This window comes from Helianthus annuus, chromosome 2 (assembly GCF_002127325.2).
Source record: "Helianthus annuus cultivar XRQ/B chromosome 2, HanXRQr2.0-SUNRISE, whole genome shotgun sequence".
NCBI classification, from domain to species: Eukaryota; Viridiplantae; Streptophyta; class Magnoliopsida; order Asterales; family Asteraceae; genus Helianthus; species Helianthus annuus.
In genome coordinates this window covers 58216707-58228945 of record NC_035434.2, presented here as the reverse complement: position 1 = coordinate 58228945, position 12239 = coordinate 58216707, and positions in this window count along the sequence as shown.

The window sequence follows — 12239 nt, the reverse complement described above, 5'->3', positions numbered from 1 at the left end:
ATCGGCTTTCTTGTTTTGAGACCTTGGAATTTGCTTGATGGTACATGTTTGGAATGTGTTCATCAACTCTTTAGACTTTTCTTTGTACATCTTCATGTTGGGCTCCTCTGCAACATAGCTGTCATTGACTTGACTTGATACAAGCAACGATTCTGTGAAGACCTGAAGCTTTTGAACCTTCATTTCCTTGGCTATCCTTAAGCCAACTATCAATGCTTCGTATTCAGCTTCATTGTTGGTGGTCTGAAATTCAAGTCGAAGAGCATATGTAAATTCTAACCCTTCAGGGTTGATTAGAATGAGCCCAGCCCCTGACCCTTCAACGCTTAAAGCCCCATCGTTAAAGAGCTTCCAAGCTTCAAGGTCAGAGGGTTCAGCGGTAGTTGTATTGACTTCTGTGGTGGCTTGTTTTGGAACTTCCACAATGAAGTCAGCCAAGACTTGGGCTTTGATAGCTTTTCTTGAAACATAGGTGATTTTGTGTTCACCTAGTTCCACAGCCCATTTGGCTAACCATCCCGAGTTTTCTGGTTTTTCAAGCACACTCTTAATGGGTTGGTCGGTGACCACTTGTATGGGGTGTGCTTGGAAATACCTTCGAAGGCTTCTAGCCGTTTGGACTAGGGCTAGAGCAAGTTTTTCCAGAGGAGGATACTTGATCTCTGCCAATTTTAAGGTTTTGTTGAAGAAATAAACGGGTACCTGAACTTTGTCTCGTTCGATGGTTAAAACCGCACTTATTGCTTCTTCGGCAACTGAAAGGTAAACAGAGACCAGCTCTCCTGTTTCTAGGGCTGCAATATCTGGGAGTGAAGCCAAGTGTTGCTTCATCTGGTTGAAGGCTTCTTTTGCTTCTTCAGTCCATTTAAAATCTTTTTTGTCAGATCATCCCTTAAGCATTTTAAAGAAGGGTAAAGATTTTTCAGCCAGTTTTGAGGTAAAACGCTTCATGGCTGCAAGCTTTCCATTCAGACTTTCCACCTCCTTTTTGCTTTGTGGTGGTTTGGTTTCAAGAACAGCTTTGACTTTGTTTAGGTTGGCCTTTATACTTTGTTTTCCCACAATATGCCCCAGAAATTTGCCTTCTTCAAACCCAAACGAACATTTCTCAAGGTTGAGTTTCATGTTGACCTTCCTTAGATTCTTGAAAGTTTCTTGTATGTCATCAAGAATTTGGTATTCTGTTTTGCTTTTGATTACCAAATCGTCGACATATGCTTCCATGTTTCTACCAATTTGACTAGTAAAAGCTTTGTCAACCAGGCGTTGGTAGGTTACACCCGCATTTTTGAGGCCAAAAGGCATCTTTTGATAGCAAAAGATACCCTTATCCGTGTGAAAAGCGGTCTTCTCTTCATCCTCTTCTTTCATACGGATTTGATGATAACCCTTGTAGGCATCAAGAAAACACTTGAAAGGGTAACCAGTAAGGGAATCAACCTTAAGGTCGATTTCTGGCAACAGGTAACAATCTTTGGGACAAGCCTTGTTCAAGTCCTTGAAGTCGATGCACATTCTCCAAGAATTGTCAGACTTTCAAACCATGACTGGGTTTGCAACCCAGGATTGATACTTGACTTCCCGAATAATTCCGGCTGAGACAAGCTTTTCTACTTCTTGGCATGTTGCCAAGCTTCTTTCGGGTGCTAGACTTCATTTCTTTTGGACAACAGGCTTGACATCAGGTGGTATCTTTAGCTCATGTTCAGCAATGCTTCGAGGGATACCCGTCATATCTTCTGGGCACCAAGAAAAGACATCACTATAGTGTACTTGCAGTTTTTCAAGGTACGAGAGGGTTTCTTGAGAAAGGCTTGGATTAACCCTTATCCTTTGTTCAGGATATTTGGGGTTTATGATCAGCCCTTGCTTGTCGCCTTCATTTTTTGAACTTTCCCCCTTAACCATGTAAGCTTCTTGATAGGGTTGAAGGGTTGCAATCCCTCTCTCGGTGGGGAACTTCACTGTGCCATGACCAACTGAAACAGCCATATAGAATGCACACTGCCCTGGCCTTCCTATGATGACATCATAGTTGGAAGGTATATTGATAACCACAAAGGTGAGAGGCTGAACTCTTTCCATCTCGCCTTCACTGAAACGGACATCAAGGGTTTGTTGCCCTAAAGGCTTGAGGGGTATATCGGCAATACCTTTTATAGAGGTTCCGGATGGTTGAAGCTTTGAACGTTCCTCATTGCTTAAACGATTGAAGAACTTTTCAAACATAATTTTAGTAGCTGCTCCGGTGTCTATGTAGGCTCTGTTTGTCTTTAGCGTACCCACAGTTGCTTCAACTACAAGAGGGTTTGAGAGTGGGTCCCTTTCTGTTGGCGGGAAGCAGACACACTGAAGCTCCCATGCTTCCAACCGTTGCCTTTTGTGAGGAACCTTTCTATTGAAATCCACCTTGTTAACCTCCTTGCTTTTTCCTTCGGTTATCTTGTCACTTACCCCCTTTACCAAGTGGGAAAGCTCTCCGGACTTGACGCCCTCCTCAATCCTCTTTTTGAGTTGAAAGCAATCGTTAGTATGGTGACCCTTCTCCTCATGAAATTCACAAAACTGGGTGGAATCTTCATTCCTTTTGCTTTTAGGGAGAGGTCTAGGAGGTTGGAAGCTTTGTTTCACTTCCTCTGTAGCGAGGATCTCCTGTGGGGTTTTTGTAAGAACTGTAAAGTTTACAGCCTTCTCCCTGCTTGGAGGGTTCCGGCTTTCAGACCTTCGTTGCTCTGAACCCCTTTGGCATCTGTCATAGGGATGAAAATTTCCCTTATTTCTAGTGGGGCTGTTGCCTCGCCAGCTATACCCCCTTTTTCTCTGTTCCTTTATGTCTACAGCCTCCTCTCCTCTGATGTGGGCTTCGGCCCTTTCGAGAGCTTCTTCCAAGGTCTTTGGCAGGGACTTGTTGAAATCCCTTGTAATATATTTGGAGGTGATGGCGTTCATGAAGCCGGCCACTCTCATCTTTTCATCTGCCCCCACATATGTTAGACCTTCCTTTTTATACCTTTCTATGAACTCTTGAAGGCTTTCGTCATCTCTTTGCTTTATCTGGAAGATCACCGTGGCATCTTTAACGTACCTCCTTTGTTGGGAGAAGTTGGCCAGGAACCCTTTGCTAAGGTCATCGAAGCTTCGAACGCTTTTGGCAGGCAGGTCATTGAACCATATTCTAGCTGACCCAACTAGGGTTTGCATGAAAATGAGGCAGCATTCAGCGTTAGACCATTTCTCGATTCTAGCAGCACCGGTAAAGATCTGGAGGTGATCCTCTGGATCTTCAGTTCCATCATATGTTTTGATAAGGGACGGAATTTTGATCTTTGTTTGGAAATCATAATCAGCGATTTGCTGGGAGAAGCATGACAAATTGCTTGGTTTATATGGCTTGGCCAAATCCTCTTCCACCCTTACACCTGTGTTCTTGTTACTGTTGTTCCCTTGGGTGGCCAGCACTTGATTAATAAAGTGTTGCCAAGGGAAGCTTGCCATCATTTGAGCCATCATCTGAGGCATAAGGTTGAAGCCTTGAAGGCTTTCAGGTGCAACTGGGCAGTTTATCCCTAAAGGAGTGCTCATGACAACACGTCGTGCCAAAGGGAGCACAGACAAAGCTTGTTCCCACGTAGTTGTCGCCAAAGGTGGAAGGCTTGCTACTGGGGATTGTAGGAGCTGGTCCAAAGTTAGCTCGTGCCCCAAGGGAGCACCGGTTGCCACCGGTTGGGAAGAAAAGAGGGGAAAAGACATTGGATCTGACCTTGTGTATAGATATGGGTTAGGATTTGGTGGAGGATTGCTGGGACCAGCGTCATTCCAGGACACGGTTCGCTGTGAGCTTGTAAAAGGAAGAGCGGGAGGTCCAGGAGATAGTGATGGTTCTGGCTCGTCATAATCCAGATGGATCCCCACTCCTTTGTCTCTTTCTCTACTCACGTATTGATTAAGCAGAGACCTTAACTCTAGAAAGTTATTGGCGACTCCTTTGGGAGTAAGGTCAACACGTGAGGGGGTGTTAGAAGCACCAACGTTGGGGGATGGAACTCCGGAACGAGACGGTGTCGGCATTTGGAAAGTGAGGAACTCGGGGTAAGTTGCTCGAGTTGGAGTGCTTCCTGGTGTTGAGAAGGAAGTTGGTACAGCCGCATGTGTTTGGCTGGTGTTTGGGGTAGAGGTATGTGGGACTTGGTTTACCTCTCCCGGAGATTCACTTTCCGACATGATAACTCTTGAGAGAATGGAGCTACACTGCTAGGTCTTTTGAAGAAAGTAAGCGGCGTGGCCCCACGGTGGGAGCCAACTTGTTGATGCAACAAATACAAGACCAACAATAGTGAGTAGTCTGGTTAGGCAAAAGGCTTGGAGGCTTCCGGTTTGCCTAACGCAGGTCGTGGGGTCCCCCCACGTTTGCAAGACCTGGAGAGAGGTTCACTAATTATGTTCGTTGATTGTTCAAGTTGTGTGTGTTGAATGTGAAGAAAGGAGACTTGTATGAAACAAGTGCTCGAGAAGAAAGATCAGAGATCCCAAGGAAATCAGGGCTGATCGGAATGTCTCAAATGCACTAAATGAAGTGTCATTTATAGAGGAAGAGATCGCTAAAAGAGGAAACCTTGGACTAGTGAACCCTGATTGCAGTGGAGGACTTACCCTTTTAGGGGTTGAAGCGTTTGGACCTGCGGATAAAAGACTACACTCTGTGCACACGTTCTGCTTTTGCGGCTGGGAGAGTTGCTCAAGTAATCAGTGAAATGACTGATTACTATACACATGCTGCCTTAGCTCAGTTCCCGGGCTTTAAAACTTTGAACCTTTTAACCCTTCAAGCCGTTATGTATTCTTAGTCATTTTATTGAGCTTTGAGCTACCCCGTCATCACTCTTTAAGAGTGGTTAAGAGGATAAGTTGTGGCCGTCACGTGCTTTTAATAGGCAAATGTTAGTGTTATTAGCATCACGACGTGCGACCGTGTCGTATTTTCAAAAGTCGGTTACAGGGTCGGTCCAACGTTTTTAAAAGCTCTAAACAAACTAAAAAGTCGGAGCTCTTTTAAAAAGCTTTTTGATACAAACCCTTCTACTCGGGCTTTGGACCGAAAAAAATAAACTATAAAATTATAGTTGGTAGGCTTAATTTTTTTTAAGTTATATGATGTGTGTATAATCTGAATACAAAGTATCCAACCATAATATTCAATATTCAAGTGGTACCACAGATAATTAAAGAAATTAGCAGTTTAAAAAAAAATTAGCCTAAAAAAAAATTAGCCGTTCAAAAAAAATAATGTGACCAGAAATCTACACATTCAACCACATATAAAGTAGACTCAGTTCCTAGATATTTTACCGTGATTGAATTTACACAACGGAGTCCAAATTTTGCTTAAAAGTAACATGTTTAGAAATACAATGGCGACTTGTCATATTATCATATCGTCCCGTTTAAAATAATATATTCGAAACAAACTTTAAGATCATTTCAAAAGAATTAAAATAGCCCACGCAATCCATTTTTTGCGTCGTTTCCATATATGCATATTTTGTTTTCTTTTGATGATTTATATTAATTTTTAATTAAGTGTTATTCCTTTTGATCATCATATATATTTGTGTAATGTAAATTTGTCGGCTCAAACAATGAATCTGGACCAGGAATCAAATATGAACACACAAATGACTTTTAGTAAGATAATTATCATGCTTAGAGAAAAATATTTTTCATGATCAACTAATTCAAATAACTCAACAAATACCAATACGGATATTATGAAGAACCAACTTTCTAATAACATATAACAAGGATACTGCCTCCAAAAAGCCACAGAAAACTTTGGCGAATACTCTTTGTTGTCGAATTGCACAAAGTTTGGGAGAAGATTTCCATTTGTCCCACCGCTAGAAAGCCGTCATTGAATGCCTACAAAGGCCTCACGCTCAGGATTTCTTAACTGTTATTCCTATTGAAGGTCTGGGTCAACGTATGTCAGCGGTGGAGTACCGGTCAATCCTTAAGTACCGTCTGATGATCCCTCTGTTCCCGAATGATGAAACTTGTCCAATTTGCCGTAAAGCATGCGTGGATAAAAACGGGGAGCATGCGTTACACTGTAGAGAGTTGTCGATGTTTAACTATCACCATGACTTTGTTCGAGATGCGTTAATAGATATTCTCAGACGAGCGTGGATCTCGGCAAAGAAAGAGGCGCCGGTTAATTTTCTTACAGACCCGGCGGAAGGCCCGCCTGACGTGCTAGTTTTTAGTTGGGAGGGCGGGAACATGCTTGTGTCGATCTCACAGGTGTATCCCCCCTAGCCGGGTTCCGGGAAAATGGGTTTTTGGCGGGGCAAGTGGTACTGAACGCAGAGTCAAAGAAAATGTAAAAGCACACCAAAGCTTGCGAGGATAATCAGCATGCCTTTGTCCCCCTGTCGTTTGACACATTCGGCTCCTTGGCGCCGGAGGCGGTTCAGTTCTTGGCTAGAGTTCAGCGTGTGATCCACATCAACTTTTCAACCCCTCAGGGGCGAGGCTTTGTTTTTAGTAGATTAGGGTTTTCTATTCTAAAGGGGATGACGGCGCAGTTTATTGCTCGTCTACCTGCCATCTTTATGTAATTTGTGCTGATAATTGGAATGAAACAATGATCGTAAACTTTAGTTTAGTTGTTTTTTGTATGCGTAGCATGTGATTCGTATATATGCAGGTAATAAGTGGACATAAAAACTTGATGTCAAAGTTGTCTTTGTTTTTTTTTTAAAACAATTCTGTATAATTTTGAGTTTTCATTAACAATTTGTTTTGGGTATTCTGGTGTTTTTGTATTATTATTACGAGTTTTGACAATTTTAATAGTGACAAGTACATTTCAAAGATTAGACGCATGTGTGTAACGAGGATCAATTACTATTACCGATATAAACGAACTTAACAATGATAGTACTATAAAAGAAATTTAATATTAATTGTGACCATTAACAATGATAGTACTATGAAAGAAATTTAATATTATTTGTGACCAAAGTGTTATGGTGCCTCAAGCATCCATAAACCATTTTTACAATATCATTTTGAATTTACTTTTTATTAATTCAGGATATCTTTTATTACTTGAAATGATATGGCTATAGAAAAGTTGATTTAAAAGGGACAGTAAAAGAAATATTTATCACAATAGTTCATTCTTCTACTATATTATAGTTTTATACAATAACTACGTCCAAACCAATTGACGACTTAACCATAAGTCGGGTCAAATTTGGTTTCTAGTTTTTAGCCTATAATAGATATTAAACTTTTTAGTTTTTCTTATTTTGTAATTACAAAAAGAAAAATGAGACATGTTTTTTTAATTAACACATGATATAAAACTAACAAAACGATGTTCTTAATCAGAAGTCACGTATTTTAGAATGAAATGAAATTTAAAAGCATAAGTGTATTTTCAAATAGTTTGTATCTGTTGTGAAACTAGCCTAAAAGCAAAACAATATAGAAGAGATGTAGAGAGAAAAGAGATTGATATTTCATTGATAGGTGTGTCTAATACAAGAGATACAATATACTATATATATAGAAGAAGAAAACTTGGAGAAGAAGCCAGTCTATTTTAAGAGTTGATAACCATAATGTTATAATTTATTTATAACACTCCCCCTTGATTATCAACTTAATACGCTTTGAGATGATGCCTCGTTAAAAACCTTGCTAGGAAAACCCAGTGGGACAAAACCTCAGTTAAGGGAAAAAGAGTGCAGCACGTATTTTCTTCTCATGATAATCTGGATCATGTATGTTGCCTCGTTAAAAACCTTACTAAGAAAACCCAAATGGGACAAAACTTAGTGAGGGAAAAAGAGTGCAACTTGAATAAGTCTCCCCCTCATTTTAACATGTATCCTTTAAGTGACGTGTGTCTATCCTCCTTTAAAGTTGATCAAAGCTTTTGTAGTCAATTATTTGTCGCTCCATCCTTTAATGTGCAATCATTTATGTTGAGGAATGTTGTACAATCTTCTAACGAGACTTCAGGTGTCTCCAAAAATATCATATGTCCATGACTATGTTTTGTTACATTCCTTCATCTATAAGACTAACCAAGCTTGTTTTGATGGGTTAGTAAAATATAATCAAATATCATTTATACCTGAAATATTTCTTTGAACTCATTTCAATATCTCTTCGTTTGACAAAGGCTATATCATGACAATTAGCTCAAGTGAAAGATATTATAACCATACATAGCTAGCAAAATATATTAATGAACATATGCATTTCACGATGGTACTTCTAGAATGAGAATCTCTACTTTGGTAGGAGATGATAATAAGCATTTCTTATAACAAGTGACTTAAGAACCTTTAACATCCTTTAAGGTTCAACTACGCCCATATTAAAATATCCCAACATCATCTTCTAGATGTACTTGAGGGATTGATAAAATATAATTACATATATATACTCGAACTGCAGTTCGAGTAATGATTAGACTGTGCCAAGGTCATTCAAAAATTCTCCATCTAAAAGCTCGACAGTTTCTCTCTTTGATGCCTACACACCATCACTGTAAACTACGATTATAGTGAGCTTTTAAAAGCAGAATATTGATAAAACATGGCTAATTTAATCAAACTTATATCCCTCTTTATGCGAATATCTCGAGTTGTACAAAACTCGACCCGACTATTTTAGTCCATACATATTTTGTCAACTTCATATAGTATGTCCTTAAGGTTTTTATATCAATGCTTCTAGCATTATCAATCCATGAGGGAATTCTTCCCATCTTATCCAACAAATTTCATAAACACTTGATTTTATCTCCAAAATCCATATTGTACCATGTGTGTACACTATTTATTGAGATATCATAATCATCGGGTACACGTTTTCTATGTATGTTTCTTGGTGCACAAGTATTACATCGTTAAGATGTTTCAATTAACTTTTTAAGACACTCAATTGCTTTAGAAACTCATCAGGAGTTCCAATTATATCTAACATGTAAAAATTCATAACCTATTCAAATCCGAATATGTATACAATGATCATATTGTTCTCGAAAACTTACTTTACATGACTTACATAATTTAATCCTTTGGGACTTTCATGTAAACTTTCAGTATCAAGTGATACATAACATTCATAAGACACATATCAATTCTCTCTTTATATTACCAGTCTAATAAAATATTGGAAAGTCAATGCATCCACCACTGGAGAACACGTCTCCTCGTAATCAATCATAGGTCTTTTCGAAAATTCTTGTGCCACCAATTTTTTCCTTATATCACTCAATTTGACTTTCACATAATTCGCATAAAAGACCTGTTTATATCCAACATATTTTACAACTTCAGTTGTATATGGACTGTTAGTCCAAAGACTTTCCATGTCATTGGAGAATTCAACTTTGCCTTATTTGCGTCTTTCTATTTTGGCCAATCATTTCTATGTTTACGTTCATCGGCAAATCTCAAACCTTGATCCTCCTCATTTAATCATTTCAAGCGCTACATTATATACAAAAGTATAACGACGTCGATTTTAATTCGATTCCATATATATATTTAGACATGATACAAATTAACGAGATCTCTTTAATTTCAGGTACCTGAGGTTCTTCTGGAACCATCATGTCTAATGTCTCTTCAAGAGACCTTTTTTAATATAACCTCGAATTGACCATCTTAATTAGTTGCTCTAACTTTCGAGGAATTTTATTATTGGAATCGACTAGTCTACCATGATTCAGACGTGCAATAGACTCATTATAAACATGTGGTTGTCCTTTTGGGACAATCATCTTAATTGGAGCATTAGCAGTTGGTATATGTGACATAGTCACCTTTTTAAGGTCAGTGAATGCGTCTGGTAATAGATTCGCTAATCTTTGTAATTGAGTTATCCTTTGAACTTCTCGTTCACTCTTTTAGCTTTGAGGATCAATGATACTAACTCATTTCTTTTCCAACTGCGTTTTATCTCCCCCTGATGTTGGGAATGTTAATCCATTGAGATGGATATCAATCAATTGAGCCGTAAATCAATATCTTGTGAAAGGCTCTATTCGTTATCATATATTCCCAACCACCTTTTAAGTTCCCATCGTTGTGCGTCGTGGTGGATCAAATTCAATATATACCACACAACCAAAATCTTAGAAGGGATGTATTTGGTTCCTGACCAAAAACCAACTATAACGGGGAAAGTATGATGACATATTGGCTTGATGTGAATAAATGTTGTACATGTAAAATCACATGTACCCAAATACAAATATGAAGTGTTGCTCTTATGATCATTGGCTTTGCAATAAATTGTGAATGTTTAATGATCGTCTCAACAAAGCAATTCTTGTATAAACATAAGCTATATGAAGTTCAACATTTATTCCAATGATGGTTAATAACTTGGGAATCAAATTCATTATTACCAAATAAACATACTAATCTGGATTAATATGCTTGCTATCACATTAGCTAAGCCACAATCACACAAACTTCAGGTTGTGGATTTGATAACCATTTAGACGATGCATCGATTTAAAACACTAAATGGTATCATGTTGAGATATGCATATCCTTTAAGCACTTTCAGAATATTTAGGGATTCCTACCCTACTTTGGTTGGTAAATAATGAATTTCACTTTAGAGAAAATATTGCATGCTAATTACCAACTTGAAGAATCTTCTAGTTCTTCAATACATTTCACATCATCATTGACACGGTGTGGTCTAACCGGTCATGCCAATTAATTAATTAATTAATTAATTAATTAATTAATTAATTAATTATGATCTATAAACTTTTGGTTTATGATCGTGTATGTGTTACTTGCTCGTATGTAATACAAAACTTATGATACGAGAAAATGTATTATAATTTTAAGGTTAAAACCATTATGTTAATAATCATGATCCATAACCTCGTAGTCTATGATCATTTATGCTTTATACACACTTATGCTTACAAGATAAAATATACGAAAGAATCATTTCAAACTATCATGTAATATCAATTTTATCTTTTCCGCACTTCATTCTCATATAATCAATCCCTTACTTTGCCGCTTATGGTGGTAAATCTCATTATCAACATGACCATCATTACATTTTTATGGTTTGTCACATTATGACTATCCTTACAATACTGATAGTCAGACTCCATTATTACAATTTCTCAGTTATGTTCATGATCACAAAGATTAATATATAGTCATATTCACTTTAAGGAATGTAGTAGAAGCAACTAAGTTTCATAGTTTATCATTGCTTTCTTGGACAAACGAATATGAAATCATTTCGAACCTGTTATACTTAATCTATAATATTCCATAAATTGTTTTATAATCTTCTCTTCACATGACATCAATTGAGATGTAATTACATGTCTGAATCATATAAATTTATTGGTCTAACATCTTACAGCCTTTTATAACTTCATAATCAGAAAGTATGACACTTCAGGTGCCATATCTTAGCATATTTGTACCCTTTCATTAAGTGAACATATCATAACTTTGGTTTAGTTATGTTATTCAATATTTTTTTGTATACATAAATAATAGCATACAAAATACATGGTATACCAAGAAATCATATTATACAATGCATGACATTATAACATATCACCATATAAAATGAGTTATAATAAAACTTTATGAAACAATATTTTTTTGTTTTTCATCATTTATAAGCAAACATATATAATTCATGTATTAACCTACCATGACTAACTAATTGCATGCATATTGTTAATTAAAATATTTGTCACACTACTTTGAAACAAAAAAACCATAAATCATATATAAAACCTATGAGATATAAAATAGAGACATATTAATAACACTAAATAATATGTGATATGTATCATGCTCTATTATCAACATTTTAATGGTTTAGTTCATAATGGTGTATCATGCAATTCAAGAAACAAAGATCTCACATAACAATGTGGAGCCCAGGGATTAACAATTTAAAGAATGCCCTTTAGGTGACTTATTAGTAAAGCTCATTTAGATTTGTATATGTTATGTTCGTGTTTGATATTCAATTCATTTGAAGAACGTGTTATTGAACTAGAAACAAAACGTATATATTAAAATCAATTGTCATGAATCAACCAATTTTCATAAAGTAGCATCCTGGAACCCATCTTCATAGGGCACCAGTTGATTTAAATTTATTTATTTCGTTGCATATTTTGAATGACAATAATAATTAAATTGAATCAGCATAAC